The sequence below is a fragment of the Diceros bicornis genome, chromosome 25 (assembly GCF_020826845.1).
Source record: "Diceros bicornis minor isolate mBicDic1 chromosome 25, mDicBic1.mat.cur, whole genome shotgun sequence".
Lineage (NCBI taxonomy): Eukaryota > Metazoa > Chordata > Mammalia > Perissodactyla > Rhinocerotidae > Diceros > Diceros bicornis.
This window is the reverse complement of record NC_080764.1, coordinates 51,214,683-51,226,900: the sequence shown is the minus strand read 5'-3', so window position 1 is coordinate 51,226,900 and position 12,218 is coordinate 51,214,683.

Below are 12,218 nucleotides of genomic sequence, written 5' to 3'. Positions count from 1 at the left end.
TTAAGGCAAAGATCTGCCGAGATGAGGGTGTTCTAATGTGACGCCGCCTGAAAATAAAGCAAACACATAAAAGCATATGTAGTGGTCAAAGGGAAAGCACGCCACTAAAAGAATTGATCCCATGAAATACACTATTCTATTTGTTTATGTATCAAATGACTGATAGGAAAGAGCCAGGCGTAGAGATAGTAGACTTGATCAATGTCATAGAGAATTCTTTTCACAGTTGTTCATGCCTTGTGTTTTACATCATTGATTAGGGGAGTATTTTCATCTTTTCCTTTCCTAGTGTCTCCATCTTTCTCAACTTTTCCAGGAGACATATTTACATTATCCTCTAAAACTTTAGGGAAATTTTAAAAAAGTTATGACACATTGGAAGTTGTTGATTTTGTATATGGGAGGAGCACTAGATTGCCAGTGAATTAGTGATCACTAGAGTTTTAGTTTGGTAAAAGATGGTAGTTGGAATTGATACCAGGATGTTTGTAACCCAGTTTTTACTTCATTATTTGATGTAGTTTTCCAAATGCCAGAGCCGGTCATTTTTAATGTAATAACTTGTCTCATTTTAGAATATGTGTTCTTGGAGAGGGTGATGCAGGTAAGTGGAAAATAACTTAATGTAGTGACTTGTTTTTCTCCAATGGATCTCTTATAAACCCAACAGCCATATAGCATTCTTTTGTCCAAATGACCTGATGGCACTTTCTTAACTTTTCTTGCTGTGACTCTAGCAATCTAGGGTCACACCACCTTCTCTCTCCTAGTCATGCTTTCAGTTGTAAGAGTGATATTGTCAATAGTACAGTGAGCAATTGGCACACGCTCTACTCTTTTCTTACATATATATATATATGTGTGTGTGTGTGTGTGTCTATATTTCTCAACTGCGAACTTTGGTAACATAATTGTTAAGGTGTGAACTATTTGCAGTGCACTTAACAACTGATGGCTACACATGATTGTGTAGTGACATCATGGTTAAAACCCTTCTTTGCAACATGTGGCCCCTTTCAGTTTTATTTTCAAGGAAAGGGTTCAATGACTTTTTTCTTTTGGAAGAAGAAAGACTTGCATTTCCATCTTAGAAAATCGAGAACTGGTTTTTTGCCTTTTTTCTTTTTTTGTCTTCAGCTCCTCGTCCTACTGGTTACTAATTCACATGTCCAGTCACTTCAGATTCATGGTGCTAACCCTTTGCCTTGTTCAAGGCTCTGACTTGAATTATTCCATAATCCCTTCTGTGAAGGAGGTTTCTCTCCACGCTCATCTAGCGAGGAAGGAACCGACCCTCCTTTATGTGAACTTGGAGACAGAGGCCAAGGTGAAGCCTCGGTGCCCCTCCACACCAGTGAGCTGCAGAAGGGCTGCAGAGTCCTGTGAATCTTTGGCTGCCCTCCTGGCTCCCTCCGGAGTTGGCATTGTCTGCACGGAGGAGCCCAGCTCCTTACAATCGAATTGTTGAAGTCTCCTGAAGCCGGCTGAAGGATAAGACTGGCCGGAAAGGACAGCAGCAAGCAGTGTGCTCCAAAAGTGGGTGGCAGAAACACTCAGAAGAAGAAAACCTTTCCGTTTCTCTTGTTTTCTCTTTATCTTCTCTCCCTTCCTTTTCCTTTCCTTAGATGGTACAGAGCCTGTCCACCCCCCATGGTGGTTGTTTTTCTCCTCAGAGCCCCAGGACAGAGCTGTATGTCTTAGTTGTAGGTCCACCCATGGGGGTTCTTTGCCCGGAGTCCCACGGCAGTTTATTCACATCTCTTTCATTCAAATGATTTCAGTAGTGTAATTTATCTGTTTAGGCATATCTGTCTTCCTTGCAGACCCCCAACATTTCAAGACCTTTGGGCACATAGTAGATACTTAAGTACTTGAGTGAATCCGTGAAGATCTTTTGTTGAATACGATCTAAATAAATACAATACCTACTCAGCACACGCATGCAAGCACTTGAGAGAGAGTTTGGTGTCTGCTGAAGCAGGCTGTGGACCAGCTTAGGGGCTCAGTGCCAAAGTGACCCAATAGATTTAGACAAAATGAAGGAGATAATTAACTTCAATTTTACAATTCATGGAGAACAGGAGCAGGATGTCTAGGTGTGAATCAGGACTTGATCATTCTTGTTGCATCTTTGGAAAATCCAGTCCTTTTTCTTTCTATGGAAACGTGACTGGCCAAGAGAGTGAACAGAGGACTGGCTTTTAGAAAGGCAATTTTGTCACAGGAAGTCCTGGAGGAAAATATATGGAAGGAGAGCTGCTAGAAACATGGCAGAGACGTTTTGTGTAGAAACCCTAAAATTTGGGTTTACATGCTGTCTCAAAGAGTTGTAACCCAACTTTTCTCCACTACAGATTTGAGCAGCTTTTAAATATCTAGGTATGCGAAAGGATTAGAAAGGAAAATAGATCCAACTGAAAGGAATTTCGGATGGAACAATGAAATGATGCTGAAGTAAGCCAGCGCACTGAAAAGAGTTTCAGAAAGACCTGCAGTCTCTAAAGGCAGTGGGCAATGTATCCATCAGGTTTCAAGTAGAAAGGGAAATGGGAACAATCGTCTGTCATCTCATGTCCAGGAGATGACAAGCAACAGTCTCTCAGAGAAGAAAAAGATATCTTTCCAACCGGTCGAGCCAGCCACCTGGGCCAGGCCCCTTTCAAGTGGACGAGTTCCAGAGGAGAGAGCCCCGGGGCCTGCCGCCAAGTTTCCTGGGGCGTGTGCTGGGCCCCCTCAGAGGACCAAGCAGCCTGGCAGCCTGTGTGCCAGAGCTGAGATCTGGCGGCCTCCCACACCCGGTTCCCTGTCCTGCCCCGTCCTCCCGAGGGAGGCCGATGGTCCTGGCAGTGGCGAGTGGGGTGGGGCTGGCTGTGAAGCTTTCCTGGGATGCCCCGGGAGAGGGCGCCGGGGGATGGGCTGCCCCTGGCCAGGTCTGAGGCACTGACCCAGCTCAGGGCTGTCGGGGGCGGAGAGAGAAGCCCCTCCGCCTCTTCCCTGAAGCTTCTTATGGCTGGCCAAATCCTTCACAAGACAGGTTCGCTGGAGAAAATAATACCCAGCTTAAGAACACGTGTACAGGGGAGAAACCCGCGAAACTGAGTCTCTCAACACAATGGCAGAGGAGATTCTCCTCCTATCTCCAGCTGCAGACAAAGGAGGATGTTGGGGGTGCGGTTTGGGCATGTGAGACTGGAGAAGACAATTGTCATGGAGAGGGACATGTAGACGATTGGATTGTCTGAACCGGTTCCCCTGCAGTGGGGTCAGGCCCGGAAGGGACAGCACGGAGGTGACCTCGAAGGGGCCTCTCTGTGGTGTGGCTGGCCCCCAGGGGGGGGGGCCCCGCGCCTGGGGATGGGGATGGAGGGGGGGAAGTGGGATGGCCTGTGAGTTGGCAGCAGTGGTGGATGCAGATACTCAGAGGTCAGGGATCTCTCACTCTTTCCCTGTCTGTCTGTCTGTCTGTCTGTCTGTCTCTCGCTCTCTCTCTCTCTCTCTCTCTCTTTCTCTCTCGGGGACCTGAGGAGAAGAGGTGGGCGAGCCCTGCCCACCTCGCCTACCTGCCTTCCTCTCCCCTGGCCCCTTCTTTCTCCGGCTGCTTTGAGTGCCCTGTGGGCTTGGGTTCAACCCCTCAGGCCAAGGGCGCATGCGCCACCCGCCACCGCCGGGGCCTAGGGCGGGCCTCGGGGGTCCTCAGTGGAGGCCCCGCCCGCCCGCCCGCCAGGCCAGGCCAGTCCCAGCTGAAGAAGGAACGCCAACGCCCTGCTGGACTTGGCTTCAGCTGTTGTCTCCCTCCCATCCCCCACTTGCAATCAGCTGGCCGGCCGCTTCCCTTCTTTGGAAGCGGTGGTCTGGACCTGGTGGCCAAAGGCCGACTGGGGTGCCAGGTCGAGGCTCTGCCTCGGCCAGCTGCTTTTGCCCGGGCCTCATTTCTTCCTGGAAAGGCAAAACCACGGCCTCACCCCACGCCCGCACTTGTCGACTCCAGCCAGGTGGAGGAAAGGCTCTGTGGAATCAGAAGGGCCCAGACAGGCTTATGGCCAAGCAGTGAGTGAGGCCCCAGCAGGCCGCCGGCTTGGGGAGCCGCTGCCACACGGGCAGGCCCTTCCGGCGACGGGTCCCAGCATCATCTCTGGAGTCGGGAGGGCCCGGCCTTCCTAGTGCCCAGGCCACGGCTCTGAGGAGAAATCCGCGTTGGAGGGCACGCGTGAGGCCCTCGGCCTGAGGGCGCTGGTGCCACGCCGGGGGCGACTGGAAGGCTGGCTCGGCTCGCCTGCTTTGTCCAAAGGAGGCTGGCCAACCAGCCCGACCGGCCACCTGGGCCAGGCCCCTTTCAAGTGGACAAGATCCGGGGGAAAGGGCCCTGGGGCCTGCCGCCAAGTCTCCTGGGGCGTGTGCTGGGCCCCCTCAGAGGAGGGAGCCACCTGGCAACCTGTGTGCCAGACCTTAGATCTGGCGGCCTGCCACACCCGGCTCCCTGCCCTGCCCACGCCTGCCTCCATCCACTCCACGGAGGACGATGGTGTTGGCAGTGCGAGCGGAGATAGTCGTTAGAGACTTCCCTTGGAGTTGTAGTCCAAGAGCATAACAGAAGAGCACTGAGCTTGGGCTCGGCCATTTATCCGCTTTGTAACCTGGCTGAGTTTTCTAGCCACTGTGCCCAGTCTCTTCATCTAGCAAATGGTGCAAAGAACAACATTGACTACGTCGGGATGTTTTCAGGGTCATGTGAGTTAAGATGTGTTCCAGCACAGAGTTTACATTCAGGGTGCAGTCCTTGGCTCAGTAGAAGTGTTCGCTGCTGTTCTTATAATTGTCATTATTTCACGTCCTTATCTTCCTCGTGAGTTCCCTGTCAAACCAACCACGATCCACGGTGTCAGCAGTTTGATTCCAGGTCCCTGCTTCAAGGCCTGCAGAGGGAACCTCGTGCTCATAACCTCCTGTTTTTCTCCCAGTCTCTGGAGGGATGCATTGACCTCTAGCTTGTCTGCACTGAGGCACGGAATGGGGTCCCACACCCAACCCCGCGTCTCCTCCTTTTCATATCTGATGCTTTGGGAAGATTGCTTACTGTTCACTCGGTGGACTATACTCCCTGACATGAGCAACGCACGGGAGAGAGGCGGTAGGAAACACTGATCCATGTAGGGCTCTGAGTTGACCATAACACAGAGTACAGTTGATCAAGGGCCGAGGTAGAGTTCCTTAAGGCAAAGATCTGCCGAGATGAGGGTGTTCTAATGTGACGCCGCCTGAAAATAAAGCAAACACATAAAAGCATATGTAGTGGTCAAAGGGAAAGCACGCCACTAAAAGAATTGATCCCATGAAATACACTATTCTATTTGTTTATGTATCAAATGACTGATAGGAAAGAGCCAGGCGTAGAGATAGTAGACTTGATCAATGTCATAGAGAATTCTTTTCACAGTTGTTCATGCCTTGTGTTTTACATCATTGATTAGGGGAGTATTTTCATCTTTTCCTTTCCTAGTGTCTCCATCTTTCTCAACTTTTCCAGGAGACATATTTACATTATCCTCTAAAACTTTAGGGAAATTTTAAAAAAGTTATGACACATTGGAAGTTGTTGATTTTGTATATGGGAGGAGCACTAGATTGCCAGTGAATTAGTGATCACTAGAGTTTTAGTTTGGTAAAAGATGGTAGTTGGAATTGATACCAGGATGTTTGTAACCCAGTTTTTACTTCATTATTTGATGTAGTTTTCCAAATGCCAGAGCCGGTCATTTTTAATGTAATAACTTGTCTCATTTTAGAATATGTGTTCTTGGAGAGGGTGATGCAGGTAAGTGGAAAATAACTTAATGTAGTGACTTGTTTTTCTCCAATGGATCTCTTATAAACCCAACAGCCATATAGCATTCTTTTGTCCAAATGACCTGATGGCACTTTCTTAACTTTTCTTGCTGTGACTCTAGCAATCTAGGGTCACACCACCTTCTCTCTCCTAGTCATGCTTTCAGTTGTAAGAGTGATATTGTCAATAGTACAGTGAGCAATTGGCACACGCTCTACTCTTTTCTTACATATATATATATATGTGTGTGTGTGTGTGTGTCTATATTTCTCAACTGCGAACTTTGGTAACATAATTGTTAAGGTGTGAACTATTTGCAGTGCACTTAACAACTGATGGCTACACATGATTGTGTAGTGACATCATGGTTAAAACCCTTCTTTGCAACATGTGGCCCCTTTCAGTTTTATTTTCAAGGAAAGGGTTCAATGACTTTTTTCTTTTGGAAGAAGAAAGACTTGCATTTCCATCTTAGAAAATCGAGAACTGGTTTTTTGCCTTTTTTCTTTTTTTGTCTTCAGCTCCTCGTCCTACTGGTTACTAATTCACATGTCCAGTCACTTCAGATTCATGGTGCTAACCCTTTGCCTTGTTCAAGGCTCTGACTTGAATTATTCCATAATCCCTTCTGTGAAGGAGGTTTCTCTCCACGCTCATCTAGCGAGGAAGGAACCGACCCTCCTTTATGTGAACTTGGAGACAGAGGCCAAGGTGAAGCCTCGGTGCCCCTCCACACCAGTGAGCTGCAGAAGGGCTGCAGAGTCCTGTGAATCTTTGGCTGCCCTCCTGGCTCCCTCCGGAGTTGGCATTGTCTGCACGGAGGAGCCCAGCTCCTTACAATCGAATTGTTGAAGTCTCCTGAAGCCGGCTGAAGGATAAGACTGGCCGGAAAGGACAGCAGCAAGCAGTGTGCTCCAAAAGTGGGTGGCAGAAACACTCAGAAGAAGAAAACCTTTCCGTTTCTCTTGTTTTCTCTTTATCTTCTCTCCCTTCCTTTTCCTTTCCTTAGATGGTACAGAGCCTGTCCACCCCCCATGGTGGTTGTTTTTCTCCTCAGAGCCCCAGGACAGAGCTGTATGTCTTAGTTGTAGGTCCACCCATGGGGGTTCTTTGCCCGGAGTCCCACGGCAGTTTATTCACATCTCTTTCATTCAAATGATTTCAGTAGTGTAATTTATCTGTTTAGGCATATCTGTCTTCCTTGCAGACCCCCAACATTTCAAGACCTTTGGGCACATAGTAGATACTTAAGTACTTGAGTGAATCCGTGAAGATCTTTTGTTGAATACGATCTAAATAAATACAATACCTACTCAGCACACGCATGCAAGCACTTGAGAGAGAGTTTGGTGTCTGCTGAAGCAGGCTGTGGACCAGCTTAGGGGCTCAGTGCCAAAGTGACCCAATAGATTTAGACAAAATGAAGGAGATAATTAACTTCAATTTTACAATTCATGGAGAACAGGAGCAGGATGTCTAGGTGTGAATCAGGACTTGATCATTCTTGTTGCATCTTTGGAAAATCCAGTCCTTTTTCTTTCTATGGAAACGTGACTGGCCAAGAGAGTGAACAGAGGACTGGCTTTTAGAAAGGCAATTTTGTCACAGGAAGTCCTGGAGGAAAATATATGGAAGGAGAGCTGCTAGAAACATGGCAGAGACGTTTTGTGTAGAAACCCTAAAATTTGGGTTTACATGCTGTCTCAAAGAGTTGTAACCCAACTTTTCTCCACTACAGATTTGAGCAGCTTTTAAATATCTAGGTATGCGAAAGGATTAGAAAGGAAAATAGATCCAACTGAAAGGAATTTCGGATGGAACAATGAAATGATGCTGAAGTAAGCCAGCGCACTGAAAAGAGTTTCAGAAAGACCTGCAGTCTCTAAAGGCAGTGGGCAATGTATCCATCAGGTTTCAAGTAGAAAGGGAAATGGGAACAATCGTCTGTCATCTCATGTCCAGGAGATGACAAGCAACAGTCTCTCAGAGAAGAAAAAGATATCTTTCCAACCGGTCGAGCCAGCCACCTGGGCCAGGCCCCTTTCAAGTGGACGAGTTCCAGAGGAGAGAGCCCCGGGGCCTGCCGCCAAGTTTCCTGGGGCGTGTGCTGGGCCCCCTCAGAGGACCAAGCAGCCTGGCAGCCTGTGTGCCAGAGCTGAGATCTGGCGGCCTCCCACACCCGGTTCCCTGTCCTGCCCCGTCCTCCCGAGGGAGGCCGATGGTCCTGGCAGTGGCGAGTGGGGTGGGGCTGGCTGTGAAGCTTTCCTGGGATGCCCCGGGAGAGGGCGCCGGGGGATGGGCTGCCCCTGGCCAGGTCTGAGGCACTGACCCAGCTCAGGGCTGTCGGGGGCGGAGAGAGAAGCCCCTCCGCCTCTTCCCTGAAGCTTCTTATGGCTGGCCAAATCCTTCACAAGACAGGTTCGCTGGAGAAAATAATACCCAGCTTAAGAACACGTGTACAGGGGAGAAACCCGCGAAACTGAGTCTCTCAACACAATGGCAGAGGAGATTCTCCTCCTATCTCCAGCTGCAGACAAAGGAGGATGTTGGGGGTGCGGTTTGGGCATGTGAGACTGGAGAAGACAATTGTCATGGAGAGGGACATGTAGACGATTGGATTGTCTGAACCGGTTCCCCTGCAGTGGGGTCAGGCCCGGAAGGGACAGCACGGAGGTGACCTCGAAGGGGCCTCTCTGTGGTGTGGCTGGCCCCCAGGGGGGGGGGCCCCGCGCCTGGGGATGGGGATGGAGGGGGGGAAGTGGGATGGCCTGTGAGTTGGCAGCAGTGGTGGATGCAGATACTCAGAGGTCAGGGATCTCTCACTCTTTCCCTGTCTGTCTGTCTGTCTGTCTGTCTGTCTCTCACTCTCTCTCTCTCTCTCTCTCTCTTTCTCTCTCGGGGACCTGAGGAGAAGAGGTGGGCGAGCCCTGCCCACCTCGCCTACCTGCCTTCCTCTCCCCTGGCCCCTTCTTTCTCCGGCTGCTTTGAGTGCCCTGTGGGCTTGGGTTCAACCCCTCAGGCCAAGGGCGCATGCGCCACCCGCCACCGCCGGGGCCTAGGGCGGGCCTCGGGGGTCCTCAGTGGAGGCCCCGCCCGCCCGCCCGCCAGGCCAGGCCAGTCCCAGCTGAAGAAGGAATGCCAACGCCCTGCTGGACTTGGCTTCAGCTGTTGTCTCCCTCCCATCCCCCACTTGCAATCAGCTGGCCGGCCGCTTCCCTTCTTTGGAAGCGGTGGTCTGGACCTGGTGGCCAAAGGCCGACTGGGGTGCCAGGTCGAGGCTCTGCCTCGGCCAGCTGCTTTTGCCCGGGCCTCATTTCTTCCTGGAAAGGCAAAACCACGGCCTCACCCCACGCCCGCACTTGTCGACTCCAGCCAGGTGGAGGAAAGGCTCTGTGGAATCAGAAGGGCCCAGACAGGCTTATGGCCAAGCAGTGAGTGAGGCCCCAGCAGGCCGCCGGCTTGGGGAGCCGCTGCCACACGGGCAGGCCCTTCCGGCGACGGGTCCCAGCATCATCTCTGGAGTCGGGAGGGCCCGGCCTTCCTAGTGCCCAGGCCACGGCTCTGAGGAGAAATCCGCGTTGGAGGGCACGCGTGAGGCCCTCGGCCTGAGGGCGCTGGTGCCACGCCGGGGGCGACTGGAAGGCTGGCTCGGCTCGCCTGCTTTGTCCAAAGGAGGCTGGCCAACCAGCCCGACCGGCCACCTGGGCCAGGCCCCTTTCAAGTGGACAAGATCCGGGGGAAAGGGCCCTGGGGCCTGCCGCCAAGTCTCCTGGGGCGTGTGCTGGGCCCCCTCAGAGGAGGGAGCCACCTGGCAACCTGTGTGCCAGACCTTAGATCTGGCGGCCTGCCACACCCGGCTCCCTGCCCTGCCCACGCCTGCCTCCATCCACTCCACGGAGGACGATGGTGTTGGCAGTGCGAGCGGAGATAGTCGTTAGAGACTTCCCTTGGAGTTGTAGTCCAAGAGCATAACAGAAGAGCACTGAGCTTGGGCTCGGCCATTTATCCGCTTTGTAACCTGGCTGAGTTTTCTAGCCACTGTGCCCAGTCTCTTCATCTAGCAAATGGTGCAAAGAACAACATTGACTACGTCGGGATGTTTTCAGGGTCATGTGAGTTAAGATGTGTTCCAGCACAGAGTTTACATTCAGGGTGCAGTCCTTGGCTCAGTAGAAGTGTTCGCTGCTGTTCTTATAATTGTCATTATTTCACGTCCTTATCTTCCTCGTGAGTTCCCTGTCAAACCAACCACGATCCACGGTGTCAGCAGTTTGATTCCAGGTCCCTGCTTCAAGGCCTGCAGAGGGAACCTCGTGCTCATAACCTCCTGTTTTTCTCCCAGTCTCTGGAGGGATGCATTGACCTCTAGCTTGTCTGCACTGAGGCACGGAATGGGGTCCCACACCCAACCCCGCGTCTCCTCCTTTTCATATCTGATGCTTTGGGAAGACTGCTTACTGTTCACTCGGTGGACTATACTCCCTGACATGAGCAACGCACGGGAGAGAGGCGGTAGGAAACACTGATCCATGTAGGGCTCTGAGTTGACCATAACACAGAGTACAGTTGATCAAGGGCCGAGGTAGAGTTCCTTAAGGCAAAGATCTGCCGAGATGAGGGTGTTCTAATGTGACGCCGCCTGAAAATAAAGCAAACACATAAAAGCATATGTAGTGGTCAAAGGGAAAGCACGCCACTAAAAGAATTGATCCCATGAAATACACTATTCTATTTGTTTATGTATCAAATGACTGATAGGAAAGAGCCAGGCGTAGAGATAGTAGACTTGATCAATGTCATAGAGAATTCTTTTCACAGTTGTTCATGCCTTGTGTTTTACATCATTGATTAGGGGAGTATTTTCATCTTTTCCTTTCCTAGTGTCTCCATCTTTCTCAACTTTTCCAGGAGACATATTTACATTATCCTCTAAAACTTTAGGGAAATTTTAAAAAAGTTATGACACATTGGAAGTTGTTGATTTTGTATATGGGAGGAGCACTAGATTGCCAGTGAATTAGTGATCACTAGAGTTTTAGTTTGGTAAAAGATGGTAGTTGGAATTGATACCAGGATGTTTGTAACCCAGTTTTTACTTCATTATTTGATGTAGTTTTCCAAATGCCAGAGCCGGTCATTTTTAATGTAATAACTTGTCTCATTTTAGAATATGTGTTCTTGGAGAGGGTGATGCAGGTAAGTGGAAAATAACTTAATGTAGTGACTTGTTTTTCTCCAATGGATCTCTTATAAACCCAACAGCCATATAGCATTCTTTTGTCCAAATGACCTGATGGCACTTTCTTAACTTTTCTTGCTGTGACTCTAGCAATCTAGGGTCACACCACCTTCTCTCTCCTAGTCATGCTTTCAGTTGTAAGAGTGATATTGTCAATAGTACAGTGAGCAATTGGCACACGCTCTACTCTTTTCTTACATATATATATATATGTGTGTGTGTGTGTGTGTGTCTATATTTCTCAACTGCGAACTTTGGTAACATAATTGTTAAGGTGTGAACTATTTGCAGTGCACTTAACAACTGATGGCTACACATGATTGTGTAGTGACATCATGGTTAAAACCCTTCTTTGCAACATGTGGCCCCTTTCAGTTTTATTTTCAAGGAAAGGGTTCAATGACTTTTTTCTTTTGGAAGAAGAAAGACTTGCATTTCCATCTTAGAAAATCGAGAACTGGTTTTTTGCCTTTTTTCTTTTTTTGTCTTCAGCTCCTCGTCCTACTGGTTACTAATTCACATGTCCAGTCACTTCAGATTCATGGTGCTAACCCTTTGCCTTGTTCAAGGCTCTGACTTGAATTATTCCATAATCCCTTCTGTGAAGGAGGTTTCTCTCCACGCTCATCTAGCGAGGAAGGAACCGACCCTCCTTTATGTGAACTTGGAGACAGAGGCCAAGGTGAAGCCTCGGTGCCCCTCCACACCAGTGAGCTGCAGAAGGGCTGCAGAGTCCTGTGAATCTTTGGCTGCCCTCCTGGCTCCCTCCGGAGTTGGCATTGTCTGCACGGAGGAGCCCAGCTCCTTACAATCGAATTGTTGAAGTCTCCTGAAGCCGGCTGAAGGATAAGACTGGCCGGAAAGGACAGCAGCAAGCAGTGTGCTCCAAAAGTGGGTGGCAGAAACACTCAGAAGAAGAAAACCTTTCCGTTTCTCTTGTTTTCTCTTTATCTTCTCTCCCTTCCTTTTCCTTTCCTTAGATGGTACAGAGCCTGTCCACCCCCCATGGTGGTTGTTTTTCTCCTCAGAGCCCCAGGACAGAGCTGTATGTCTTAGTTGTAGGTCCACCCATGGGGGTTCTTTGCCCGGAGTCCCACGGCAGTTTATTCACATCTCTTTCATTCAAATGATTTCAGTAGTGTAATTTATCTGTTT